The following is a 13,432-nucleotide window of genomic DNA, read 5'->3' on the forward strand; positions in this document are numbered from 1 at the left end:
CTACTTTAACTTTTCTGACAGCTCAACCCGACCTGAGGGAGTTAATGAGACTAACGCTGAGAACCGAAGAGAAAAAGAGTTGGACGAAAAGATAGATCCCCTCATGAAACGCCTCAAACAGATAGAAGAGGAAGAGAGATCGGAACGCATTGCGTTCAATGTCAAATACGTAGCTTAGAACAATCTGATATCACCATCCGTCTCATCAAGATGGAAGAATAGGAAAGAGCCCCCCTTTTCGGAGTCAATTGGGACAAAGAAAATGATGCTTCCTTTCATCACATAGGTGTTTCCACAGGGTCCAACTCAGAAAATGACAATTAACCCCGATGGTGTTGTATCACCGCTACGCTCGTTCTAGGTGGAGGAACGGGGTTTACGAGGCGTTCAAAGTAAGTGGGTTCCAAGTAGTTCTTCAGAGGTTCAGTGGAAAGTTGCTGACTTAGTCAGAGATCTGGGTCCGAGTTTGGAATCTTTAGAGAGGTAGAGGGGGTCGGCTGCGTGGAACATGGCGGAAAATGCAGAGTCACAGTAGGAAATTGATGACTGGGTGGGAGGTCCGGGTTCCGAATTTGGATTTTATAAGGGAGTGTGGTGGTGGCCCGCGAGGAAAATCGGCGGGAAAAATAGAGAGGCTTGGTCGAATTTTGGTGACTTGGTGGGAGGTCTGGGTCCGAGGGACGCTTTGCAGCTTCTCAAGCTCACTGAGACAGGAAATGTAGCGATCGAGTTCTTCTAATCTCTCTTTTAACTGGAAGCCTTGATCCTGTAGTAATGATGGTGTCAAGTCTACAAAAAAAAGTTCACCCGGTAATTAAATTTTCATTTCATTTTTTCCTTTTTGTCTCTGTTTTTGTCTTTTTTGCTTATTCCACGAGGTGTCTTTGTTTCACTGAAAGAATGATTAACATGGATAGGTAGGTTTAGTCGTCTGATAGTAATTTAGTATGAAGTGTCAGCATCGTGTTTGCAGCTGCAATGAATAGTAGACAGTTTTTAACACAAAAGCATAAGCGAATTGCAACCACAAAAGTTGCAAGACAGAGGAAAAAGACAATTATTTAATTTGCGTCTAGAAGTTTTGAGAAGTTTGTTGCCATTACGTCCTTCACGCACAAAGTCATTAAGTAAAAGTGAAGTCATTTTGCATGCAGTACAGTATATGGAGTCTTTGATGAAGAACCTGCCAGTATTTCATCAGTATCTACATAATAAGTAATCCGCACATTAATAATCAGTTGTTACGGGCAATGTGGTTGGGTTGGTGAAGTTTTGCAGGTGGATGAACATGAAAGCAAGTGTCCTCTCAAGGTTACTTCTTGTGTACATAAGGAATGCTCATGGAGCGGATTTTACAAAGACTTATCTATCCATTTAAGTAAGCAATGCTTTATGAGACCGATACAATGTGAGTTTTGTGACATGGCAATTTCTGCGTCACAGGAAGAGAAACATTACACAATATGTGAAAAATATCCCATTGATTGTAATTTATGCAAGAATGTCAAAGTGCCACACCACCTTATGTTGGAACACCAAGATGTTACTTTTGGAAACTGCGAGGCCAGTGAAGGTCCTTGCCCATTTTCTATGATACGTTCAGTTAAAGAAACGCGAGACCATCTAAGGGAAAAAAATCATATCATGACATTCTTTTACTGTGATTAGTCAAACAAAATAACGAAAGCATCACAACTCTGAATAGCTGCAAGTGCAACGACATAATGAAGCAATTGCTACGGCAAGTTGAAATACAATCAGAAGCTATCACACGTATGCAAAACGAGATGGAGGAAATAAAAAAAGCATTGCCTATGCGAGAGAAGAAAGTTGCAGAAAATTTGACAATTTGGAAAACAAGATAAAAAATTATCAGCTACTTTTAGCAGAGAGTAATGAGTTGTGGAAGCATTACAACTTCACGCCGATTTAAGTGTGTTATTCGGAAATGGGTGAATCCGCTGGAAATACTGGCTTTAGGGCTCGGTTTTGTCCCTGGGGGCATTCATTTCAGTAGCCACCAAACACGCCTCGCAAAAGTTCGGCGGCGTTCGTTTGAAAAAAGGTGAGATATTTTGGAGAGAGATTCTAAAGGACTGGAATGAATTCCAGAGACTTCAGACTCATTTTATGGATTTTAACTTATTCGCGAAATGCTTTCAACACTTATTTGTATTTATGAAAATAGAGCGTTTTCATAGCTTGAAAAAGAGATCTTGAACGAGGAATTTTGATCTCTGTAAGCCGAAATTCGTTTTTTTTTTCGTTAAGCGGGGCGCTTTTATGAGCAGTCTTCTATGTACCGACGCGACGCGTGTGATGCGTGATCAATTCAATAAGCCTAGATACCTTGGATTATGGTGAAACTTTTTCTGAAAATGTTAAATTTTTTATTTGTATTTTTGAAAGGAGGGTATCACTACGAGCCAATCGAAATAATATAATAATTGCAAGAGTAAGCTTCAAGTCCGCCAAGTTAATTATGCCGATTGCATCTTCCCGCTCGAATGTTGAATGATTAAAGCTTGTTCCGCTTGTTTTAAAAAATAAATGAGCTCTTTGAGGATTATTCTACTTTATTTTCTCTAAATGCAGCAGTTGAAACTCTCGTATAACTTAATATCAAAAGCGTTTACTGACGATTTCATCCAACAACAGTTTTCTTAGTAGCTACGGCTTTTTAAATTTCAGTTGTTGTAGTTGTTTTCGTCTCACTCACCTGTCGTGTCGTGACATAGAGAAGGTTGTCATGTCAACCATGTAAAACTGACCAATAGTGCGGCATCTAGTTCGCGCATTGTAACGAAAGAAGAAAATATACGCGCTATGAGATTCCTCGAATCAAGCGAAGAAAGTCGAAAGAAGGTGGAAGAAGAACGGCAGATAGAGTAGGAAGCTCAATCAATGCTAAAGCCCTATGCCAATTTGAATGAAATGCATCACGTCTTATCGTTTGTTTAATAGCTTGTCTTAAAGTCATAACTTATCTCAGAGAAAATCGACTTGTCGGGTTTCTATCAAGTGGGAGGGATTAAACAAGCGTGATTGTAAAGCAAGAAAAGTAAAATCGTAAATTTCCCAAATATCCGTTCAGCGAACAGTTCGTTTTCATTTACTAGAGCTCGCAAGTTTCCGGCATTAGAAAAAAATACTTTATTGCCGATCAAGCCGTGTCGCGCGTAATTAGGTACGCGTTGTAACTGTGGTTATTCCGACATTCGAGTTAACATTTATTTACTTTGTTCCTCTGTTGAAGTGGCCCATTCAGCCGTCTACACAAGCAGTCTGATCGCTCTTTTCAACAAGTGTGATACACAAAAATTATGAAATCAATCAAGCAGCACAGTGCCCTGGTCTCAAAGGACTTCTTTCTCCCCAAAAACAAAAGAAAAACATCTCACCTACATCAAAGAGTTTGCCGTCTTCGGCAAAATGCCACATGTTCGGCAAGTAATCGTTATGAATGAGTAATGAGAAAGAACAATAGCTTGAATAGATGAATACTTAAATACCCCAAAATTTGGAGTACACACTTAAATCGGCGTAAAGTTGTAATGGGAAGTATATGACGTACATTCAAAAACAAACGAGTTCGCTGCAAGAAAAAACACTGTTTAGCAGCGAAGATGAATTTATTAATGAACAAACTTTGTCAACCAACAATGGCGAGATCATATGGAGAATACTGAATTTTATTTACAGCCCATATTTTACAGGTCCTCGAGGACATAAAATGTGTGCTTTGTCTCTCTTTGTTCTTGGTAATAGTGCATGGAGCCTTTGATGCTGTACTCTCTTGGCCACTTTGAAGCGTAATTACCTTTATTCTGCTTGATCAAGAAAACATGGAACATGTAGTTGATACTGTCTGAACCGATTTAAAAAGTTTCTCTTTTCAAAGACCAAGGCATGATAAAAACATTCCATATGGCTTACCCAGATTTTGCCCTCTGAATGTCTAAACAAGGGTGCTTACGTTCGCAATGATACGATGTTTATAAAAATAGTTATTGGGTGACGAAGGGCTTCTTTTTAGTTTTGGAGATTGAGATTTGCTATGTGAACTAGTCTTCTCTTTTTGCCGTTGTTCTTCATAAGTCAGTTCGCAATGCGATGTAGATGCTCGATGTAATGTAGATGGAAGCGTTTCGTTAGGATAACAAATGAATAACTTTTGTCCGGGCAAATAAGGCACACTTTTCCAAACTTTATAGTATCGCCTCTTAACAGGATAGTTACTTCCTACTCTAACTGTTGCTGCTGCTGCTGATGAAAAGCCACCTTTTGTTGTGAGAGAAAGTAAAATATAAGTATTTATTCAGCCCTTCATAAAAAGGGAATGTTTGAAAATGTTTGGATAATGTTGAAAAAACACTTTTTTAGATTTTAATTTACGGTTATCTTCTTCGTCTGACGATGAACTGTGGTATGACATCTTTGTTCGTGTGAGGGCACTGCCACTCTGCTATATTATTCCTTAATTAATTTGCATCCTGTCATGGAATGATGTCACCTTTACAAAAGGCAAGGCGAAGAAAACAGGAAATGACAGAAAACGAGCATGATAAAAACATTCCATATGGCTTACCCAGATTTTGCCCTCTGAATGTCTAAACAAGGGTGCTTACGTTCGCAATGATACGATGTTTATAAAAATAGTTATTGGGTGACGAAGGGCTTCTTTTTAGTTTTGGAGATTGAGATTTGCTATGTGAACTAGTCTTCTCTTTTTGCCGTTGTTCTTCATAAGTCAGTTCGCAATGCGATGTAGATGCTCGATGTAATGTAGATGGAAGCGTTTCGTTAGGATAACAAATGAATAACTTTTGTCCGGGCAAATAAGGCACACTTTTCCAAACTTTATAGTATCGCCTCTTAACAGGATAGTTACTTCCTACTCTAACTGTTGCTGCTGCTGCTGATGAAAAGCCACCTTTTGTTGTGAGAGAAAGTAAAATATAAGTATTTATTCAGCCCTTCATAAAAAGGGAATGTTTGAAAATGTTTGGATAATGTTGAAAAAACAATTTTTTAAATTTTAATTTACGGTTATCTTCTTCGTCTGACGATGAACTGTGGTATGACATCTTTGTTCGTGTGAGGGCACTGCCACTCTGCTATATTATTCCTTAATTAATTTGCATCCTGTCATGGAATGATGTCACCTTTACAAAAGGCAAGGCGAAGAAAACAGGAAATGACAGAAAACGAGCAAGACCAGATGTGGATGCGGTGCACAAGAAATGATTCAAAACAATGACAACAAGCTTCTTTTACGGTGAACCTAAAAAACCAATAACTGATGAATATTTTTTGTCTTAAAAAACTAAAACAGTAGAAAGAACATGAGTAGTTTCGAAGGGGAATAGGATAATGAGAGTGATCATAGCTCATCGTTTGACATCGTTTGACGAATTCGCTTAACAGCGTGGATGTGAATATTGGTGGACATCAATTCGGTTGATGCAGACTCTTACTTTGAGAACAATACATTACGCAAGAAAGAAAGCTCTATGTGGCAAACACTAATAATTTTTATTTACACTATATGGTTTCGATTTTGTTTACAGAAACAATGCAGGGGCACCCAACGAGAATAAACCAAACTCAAACATAGCATTGTTAAATGTATTTTAGCATTTTTTTATCCCCTAAATTTTTTTCATCTGTTCGGATTCCCAAGCTGAAAGTCTAGTGATCCGAAAATTATAGGGATCAAAACCTGCCTTTCCGAAAATTTGAGACAAAAAAAGGGCTCCCGAAAATTCTAGGTGATCTTTTTAGGGTAAAAATCCGTTGAAAATGGGCAATTATACCATGTTTTAGATGCTGGAAAACCCTATGACAGGCAGGCAAGCAAGGAATTTTTCAACAAATGTTCCGAAAATTCTAGATCTCAAATCGTCTTTCGAACAGATATTTTCCGAAAATTGACGTTGGGTGCCCCTTACAATGTGCACTGTCATATCAAGACTATATAACTAAAACGTTTAAAAGTTTTAAATTACCTAAGCTGGGTTTGATAATTTTTTTAATAACCCTGACAAGCAACGTGCTCCAATAAAATAAAATAAAAATTCTTGGAAGATAAGCGCATAGGACTTTTCTTTACAATGAAAACATAATAATCTTTAATAAATATGCTATATGATTTCGATTTTTCCGTTTACTGAAACAATGTGCACTGTCATATCAAGAATATATATGGTGGTAAAAAAGTTTTTAATTACCTAAGCTGTGTTCGATTCTTTTTTTTTCAGAAACGGGACAAGCAATGCGCTCCGATTAAAAAAAAATACTTGGTAGATATCTTACTGATTTTTCTGTAGGTAAGGTACACCTTATTTAACATTGGAAGATCCTTTACTCTCTAGAGAGTTTTCTCCCAAGAAGCCGACGGTGCTCTCATTTTACCCCTCTCTTTCCATCAGTGCTCCGTTTTAAGGGTATTTAAAGCTACTTAGGCTACACTGAAAGGAAAAAAGTCGAAACAAGGATGTGAGGTCCGGGGATCGAACTCAGGACCTGTTGCACCAAGGCTGCGCACCAACCGACTGTGCCACCCTTGCTCCTTTACAATGAAAACATCAATAATCTTTAAGAAATAAACTAGTAGGAACTATCACGGTAATAATGCCAGCTAATCATGCTAACCACGACACAGCAGATAGTAGACATAGGAGACAAGACATTTTGTTTTGCAAAAAGAGAGTCATTTTCGGATACACCTACAAAAGAGAAAGAAAAGAGGAAGACAACAGAGGCAACAGTGGGGAATAGGGCAGTCGGTACACTAATAGATCAAAACAACGAAAAGTGGAGACAGTAAAACAGAAAGGGATACAGTAACTCTTGAGGCTTCTAAAGAAGCCGCTACTGCTCAGCTCTATTCACTGTCTTCCTGCTTCCCTCGTCACCGTTGCCAGACATCTGCAAATAGAAGTCACGCTGGGGGTGAGAAATATGATCCCGAGCCATCTTTTCAAGGTCACGGACCTTGGCAGGCTTCAATACCAGCGAGGCATGGTAAAGTTGTTCTAAAAGAACACTGCCAGGACTCTCTTTCTCCCTCAGAGTCGTTCTTCAGGAAAGTGTGACCCCTGGTTAAGAACTTGTGGTTAAGGATGTCATAGACCCCGCTGAGGTAAAGCTCATTGTATAATCCAACGATAGTTAAGTTTTTGTTTTGCCCACCACACCCATCAGCAAAAGAAACCAAAGATTTAGCACCCGTGTGGTAGGCCTGAAAGAAATGCTGAAGGCAAGAGGCAACCTCCGCTGATCCACGCTTTGCAATGGTCTCGTCCCACATGTACATGTACCCCTTATCTGCAACACAATCACGTATTCTGAAGTTGTACATCCAAAGTTGACGTGCATAGAACACATCATTATGGTGCAGGTTAGGGGTAGGAAGATTCTGCTGAAAGCCGAAGGAAATCATGTCCACAGCGTCCACTGAAGAAAAGGCAGCCGAACCTAAAGGACGTGACTTATCAGACAAGCTGGCGACAGCTGCCTTTTTGTCACCTCGCATGGTCTGATAACCCTTGTCAGCCATATCCTAGTGATCTGCTAGCTGCTGATGTGCACCTATGTCATTTGGATCAGACCTAATTACAATATTAAACTTGTCACAAGTGGCACAGGTGTCCACGCAGGGAAGACCAAACCCTAAATTAAATGATAAATGTGATACCTGTGCTCGGTGACCACCCGCTTGATTTTTAGTTTTCAGCCACAATGGGCAAAAACTAAGAGCAACTACAGAATACAGGGCGAGATTCAAATCCAAAATAAGAGCAGGCTAGTTTAGTTCAGCAATCAATGAAAGAATGAGCAATAACAATATCAGTCTGTAATGTTCTTATATGGACATTAAGATTTAAGACGACTGCCGAGCAAATGAGCCACCTCAACAAATTCACCTTAGATTTTGTATCAAACCACTCGTGCCTGGAGCTTCGCGCATCACACATATCTCATGTAACTTGAATTTCACGTAGATCGATCAGATTGCCGCGAAAAACAAGAAAAGAAAAAACAAAGAAACAGCTCTGTGCGAACGAAAAAAACAGTTCGCCTGGCGAAAAAAGGATGGTGGAATGACCAAAAAAACTAATTTGATCTACCTTGAAACTTCTCCAGAGTATTGTGATGTTGTTAAAGGTCGTAAATGTGATGGATATTTTGAAAGCGCCGACGGTTGTGAAATTGTGTTGTGGAAAAGATTTTTCAAAACAAGTGATAGTACAATGCTGTAATTGCCAATTCATATGGTGTTGCAGAGTGAAATGTGATGAATGCTTTGTGGAAGTTAACAAATGCAATTGATTTTTTTTCGGTTTTCATTCTTTGAAGCTTAAGATGATATTGATCGATACATTAATCAAGGCTTTTAAGGATTACACTGTTTTATTGAGAATGCTCAATCTCCAAGGCAATGGAGAAGAATAAGGGAATCAGATGTAAGACAACCTCATCATGTCGCCCCCGTCGCAAGGAATTCAACACCTTACAAGCGAGAAATCTCCTCTACATTTTCATTCTCTGCAAAACAATGAAGCAAATGATAACCCTTCTCCCCGTTATGACACCGCCTCCTCTTCAAACGACGAAGAGGCTACTAAACAGCAAGAGGTTCTAATAGGACACCACACTGCAGAGTCAAAAGCTTAGAAAGAATTGAAAAGTGCCGTAAAGTCCATTAAAACAAATTCACCTACTTCTCCACAGTTCATTCTCCACTCTGCACCGGAAGAACAACGCCCAAGCAGTGATAAACAAGAAGGATGAACATCGGCTCAACCACAAAAAAGCGGAATTTTTAAAGACGGTTTCCAATACACACGTTTTCCAATTAGCGATAACGACCTTTGCATAAAACGGATGGATTATCAAATCATTCATAATTATTTTTTGCAATTCCAGTTTGCAAGAGACACAAGCATTGCAGAAGGGAGATAACAATTGTAGGATTGTAAGGATAGAACTTAAAAGGTGGCTCCCTACTCTGAGGTCCAAGTAACTGCACATTCCTATTATTTTTCAACAAGCATTTTAGCTGCCTCTGAGAAACGAATAATGAACTCCAAGTAGATCTGTTGTCAAAGTAGGCGAAGTAGATCTGTTGTTCTCATCAAGGAGACTTCAGAATTGTTTAAAAGACATCTTTTTTCACTCATTAAGCATTCACTCGTTCACTCATTGTTACAATTAAAAAAATTAATCAGCTCGCCGTTATCTCAACATGTTCACTGTCATTTACACTTTTCCCTTTTCTCCTTTCTCGGCGTCCCCTTCCAAGTGCTGCAGATCGAACTGATCCTTATTGAATTTCACCCAAGCCAACATGTACTTCTGTTTCTCCAGAGCCTTCTGCCACTCCGATTGCCAATGCGCAGCTTCCGCTAATGTCTTTCTAAAATTCGCCAATTCTTTCCGATCTTCTGCGCATAGGCGGTACTCTGATCTGACAAGTATCGCCTCTTTCCTCCACTCATCTCTTGCAGTCTTCATTCCTTCTCTAGATCCCCTCGAACTTGAAGGTAACCGATCAACAGGAAGATGGCCAAGAAGAGACACAAGATCGCAACTCGATTCCAATATTCCTGTTCTCTCCACATGGCTTCTCTACTGTCGCTTTCTTCTCGGTATGGGTAATCAGGTGACGTTGGGCGAACCAACGACATACACAGTCTTCTGGTCCTTCTTCTTGCTTCGAATCCCCACTCGAATTGGCTTACCGGTCTTGTTCTTCAACGACACTCTAATCGGTCTGACTTGATTCTTATTCTTCTTGTTCTTCTCTCTCCCCTGTGCTTGTCTGGCCTCTCTCTCTTGCGTCTTGTGTTCGGGAAGACGTTTCACCACCTCTTGCAACAACAGGCATCAAGTGTCTCAATTGCCTTCTCAGACTCTCGACAGTGTCTGCCATGAAAATCTGACGAGAAAAAGAGTGACTTTCCTGTTTTGGCCGCGCTCGCCCCAGACTTCCCATGTCCCTTCTATCCCGAATTCAAGATGGCCGAAAAGCAATTGGTATCAAAGTGCCATATCTCCACCGAAACGCTATCCAAATCGCCCGGATTCAGTCAAAGGAATACGTAATGAGCATCTCATCGATTATTCAAAATGGCCGAATAGCGATTTGTATGAAAGTGCCATTTCGCCCACTGAAACGCTATCAAACTCCTTCAGTTTCGTGCAAATGCATACTGAGATAGACTGATTAAAAATTCAAAATGGCGGCAGCCCATGTGCATAAAGCTCTTTCTCTCTGGGTACCATATACTACCTGTTTCACTACAAAATCGTTCACCACACCTTATTTACTTATTAGTTTCATCTCCGCACTGTCCATTCTGCCCTGCAATACACCAATGTGTTACACACCTGTTTGTTGAATGCGTGCAAGTGTCCATCTTTTGGTCTGAATTTTAATATTGGATTTTGCAATTATGCAACCTTCAGTTAGTTCTTTCCCCTCAAGACGTTATATATGGAATTATTCCCTAATTGAGTCCACCATGTTTAGCTCTCAATCATCTCATAGTACTCAGAAAGTACTTTCTTTATTTTAATGCACTTAATAACAAAAAATCATCTGTTATTGACTATTAGTGCAGGATAAGATTGAAATAGAAAAATACATAGAAGTTACCTCGGGCGAACAAAACTTTTCTTTGCTAAATTCTTTACACACATTATTGTTGATTGTACATAAGATTGTTTTCCGTCAATGTCTTGCATCTTAATTTTGGTAGTATTTAGTAACCTTTGCAGTTTTGTTTGTAATGTATACCATGCAATATTATAGCGATTGTAATTATTTGCAATTTTTGTTTTGTATATTATTTCTTCTTTCTACTTTGCATTGTTTTGCATGGTGTGAATTAATACCGTTTGTTTGGTTAGTAGTGTAGTGATTGTAAGTACTGTTAGTATTGTATAGTAAGTATTGTCGATAATGTAGGTATAGTAAGCATTGTAATAATTGTAAGCAATGTTTTGCATTGTAAATGTTGCGTCGTGAAACTCAAATAAACGTTGCTAAGAAAAAAAAAAAGAAGTGTTTCAACAGATGACCAGAAATAGCAATGAAGTTTTCTTGGACTTCCTGCTAAAGTTATCTGTTTGAATTGGTCAGGGTTATGAGATTATGCTGACTCCTGAATTTGTGTTGGATGATGTCAGTTCAGTAGTGCAGCATGTACTATCCCAGTAGAGGTGCCACATGATATACTGCACACCAGTGGTTCAGTTGGTTGAGCATCGGGCTGCCATGCGGAGGGTTGTGAGTTCAACTCCGGCCGGACCAACACTCAGGGTCTTAAAATAACTGAGGAGAACCCCGGCTGTAAGAAGTGTTAGTGCTCTAGAGAGTTCACACAAGAGTCCACGTGAGATAAGGGACCATGTAGTTGACCATCCAAGCGATGTTTCGCATCGAGATTCGAGTAGGATCACACGCAGAAATATAACCACAGATAAATGTATCAGCCTTGGACCTCACCATGTCACACGCAGTTACCCTCCTCCTGAAGTCTGTACTTCCAGTCCGCATTGTCCTTTGTGCTTAAAGTCACATTTCTTGAAGGACTGTCTAGGCTTTAAAGCGAAGACTTATCAGGAACGCCTCGATCTCTTGTTCCAAAACCATATTTGCAGAAACTGTTTGGTACCTGGTCATTAGGCGAAGGGGCGTGCAGCGGTAAGAGTGTGCCAAAGGTCCAGTTGGGCTAGAAAACATCACACCCTACTGCAACCCCCAGATGGGCATGTGATAATGACGATGTAGATCACAGAGTGGTTTCACACCAAGCGTCGGCTACGGCATTAAACGGCTTCATTGGGGTCGGCAGGAAATGGGTCTGTCTTCGAGTCATCCCTGTATGCGTTCAAGGGTTATGTAGCAGTCGGGTCATTGAGACATAACGCATTGTTGGATGACGGTTCAGACGTGTCATTGTGTGATCATCGACTATTGGAGAAGCTTGGTTTGAATGGGATAAGCCGGCAGTTTACTCTTACTACCCTTAGTAACACTGAAGAACAAAGTGAGTTGGAGGTTGGTCTGAAGGTCAGCAACATAGATGGTGTAAAGGATCTCTGCCTGCCTAGAGTGTGGTCTGTTGAAGGAATTCCCGTGTCAGAGAAGAGCATTCCAGTACCTGATGATTTAAGGCCATGGCCCCATCTCCAAGATTTGAGTTTTCCCCAGATTGATGATCAGACAGTAATGCTTTTGATTGGCGGAGATTGTCCCGAAGCATTATGGGTGCTAGACGAGAGGAAAGGGGCAAGTGATGAACCGTATGCAGTCAAGTTCCTGTTAGGATGGAACCTTTTGGGCCCAGTTGGTCCCAGGAATCCTCACGACGAATTTCATGTGCACTTTGTGCGTTACCTGGATGACGATTTAATTTCGCTTGTTGTACGCGAAATTTCTTAGTGTGGTTTGCAAAGATCCAGCACATCAATCGGCCATTTAGGTTTGTAAACAACTGCGGTCAGTTCAGGGATTACTATTTTGGGAGATGGTTAGGAAGTTTGCCAGTTTCACTTCTGTACAATATTCACCCTTTGTAATGTGATTTTATCCATCTTTCTCGGCAGAGAAGACTCAACAAAACATACACAATTTCATTCCTTTGGTCGTGAGAACAATCTGTTGTCAACAATGCAAAGCCTGTTAACGCACCGGCGTGTGTTACCTTGTAGCGTCACAACAGTAAACATAGCTCCCGGGTCTATCACACCAGAAGTGTTTATTGCCATGATGAAAGAAGTTAAATTTTAGATAGATAGTTTTATCAAGGGAATTGATACACCTACATGAATTATTATACGTATCAAAAGCTTACTTACTTTTTAGCAGGCGCTGGCAAGTCACCCCAGTAAACAACAACATCAATGGTCCCATTTCCATTCGATGTGGTAAAGACTAAATATATTGCTTAAACACCTTATGTGCTTGCAGCTTTTTTGTTATGATTTTTTGGACTATTAAGGAAGAGCACTGTTCGATACCTTTCGACTTTCAATCCACACACGTGCAAGTTATTTCTTTTTTGACACAACAACACATCCGGTTGTTTCTAAATTTGATGTGCTATTGAAATATGAACCAATTATGTGCCGAGTTTCAACCTGTATGCTTAAATGAGTCATATACAACAGCGTCATCGAAGAGAAAAGGAAAGGAACTCGTAATATTTCAAGTGTCCAGTCGTTGTAGCGCTGTAGCACTAAATTGTTGACACTGTAAACTGAAATCAACAATTATCGAAAATTAAGTCAAGCATTTGTCCTGCTTGTGTAAACTTTGTCGCTTTGGAAAGACTGCTAGAAATGATTTGTTACGAAAAACCTCTGCTAAAGGAACGGAAAAGAATTGAGATGTTGCCTTCTATCGCATACATTCTAGTGT

This window comes from Montipora capricornis, chromosome 2 (genome assembly GCF_036669925.1).
Source record: "Montipora capricornis isolate CH-2021 chromosome 2, ASM3666992v2, whole genome shotgun sequence".
Classification (NCBI taxonomy): Eukaryota; Metazoa; Cnidaria; class Anthozoa; order Scleractinia; family Acroporidae; genus Montipora; species Montipora capricornis.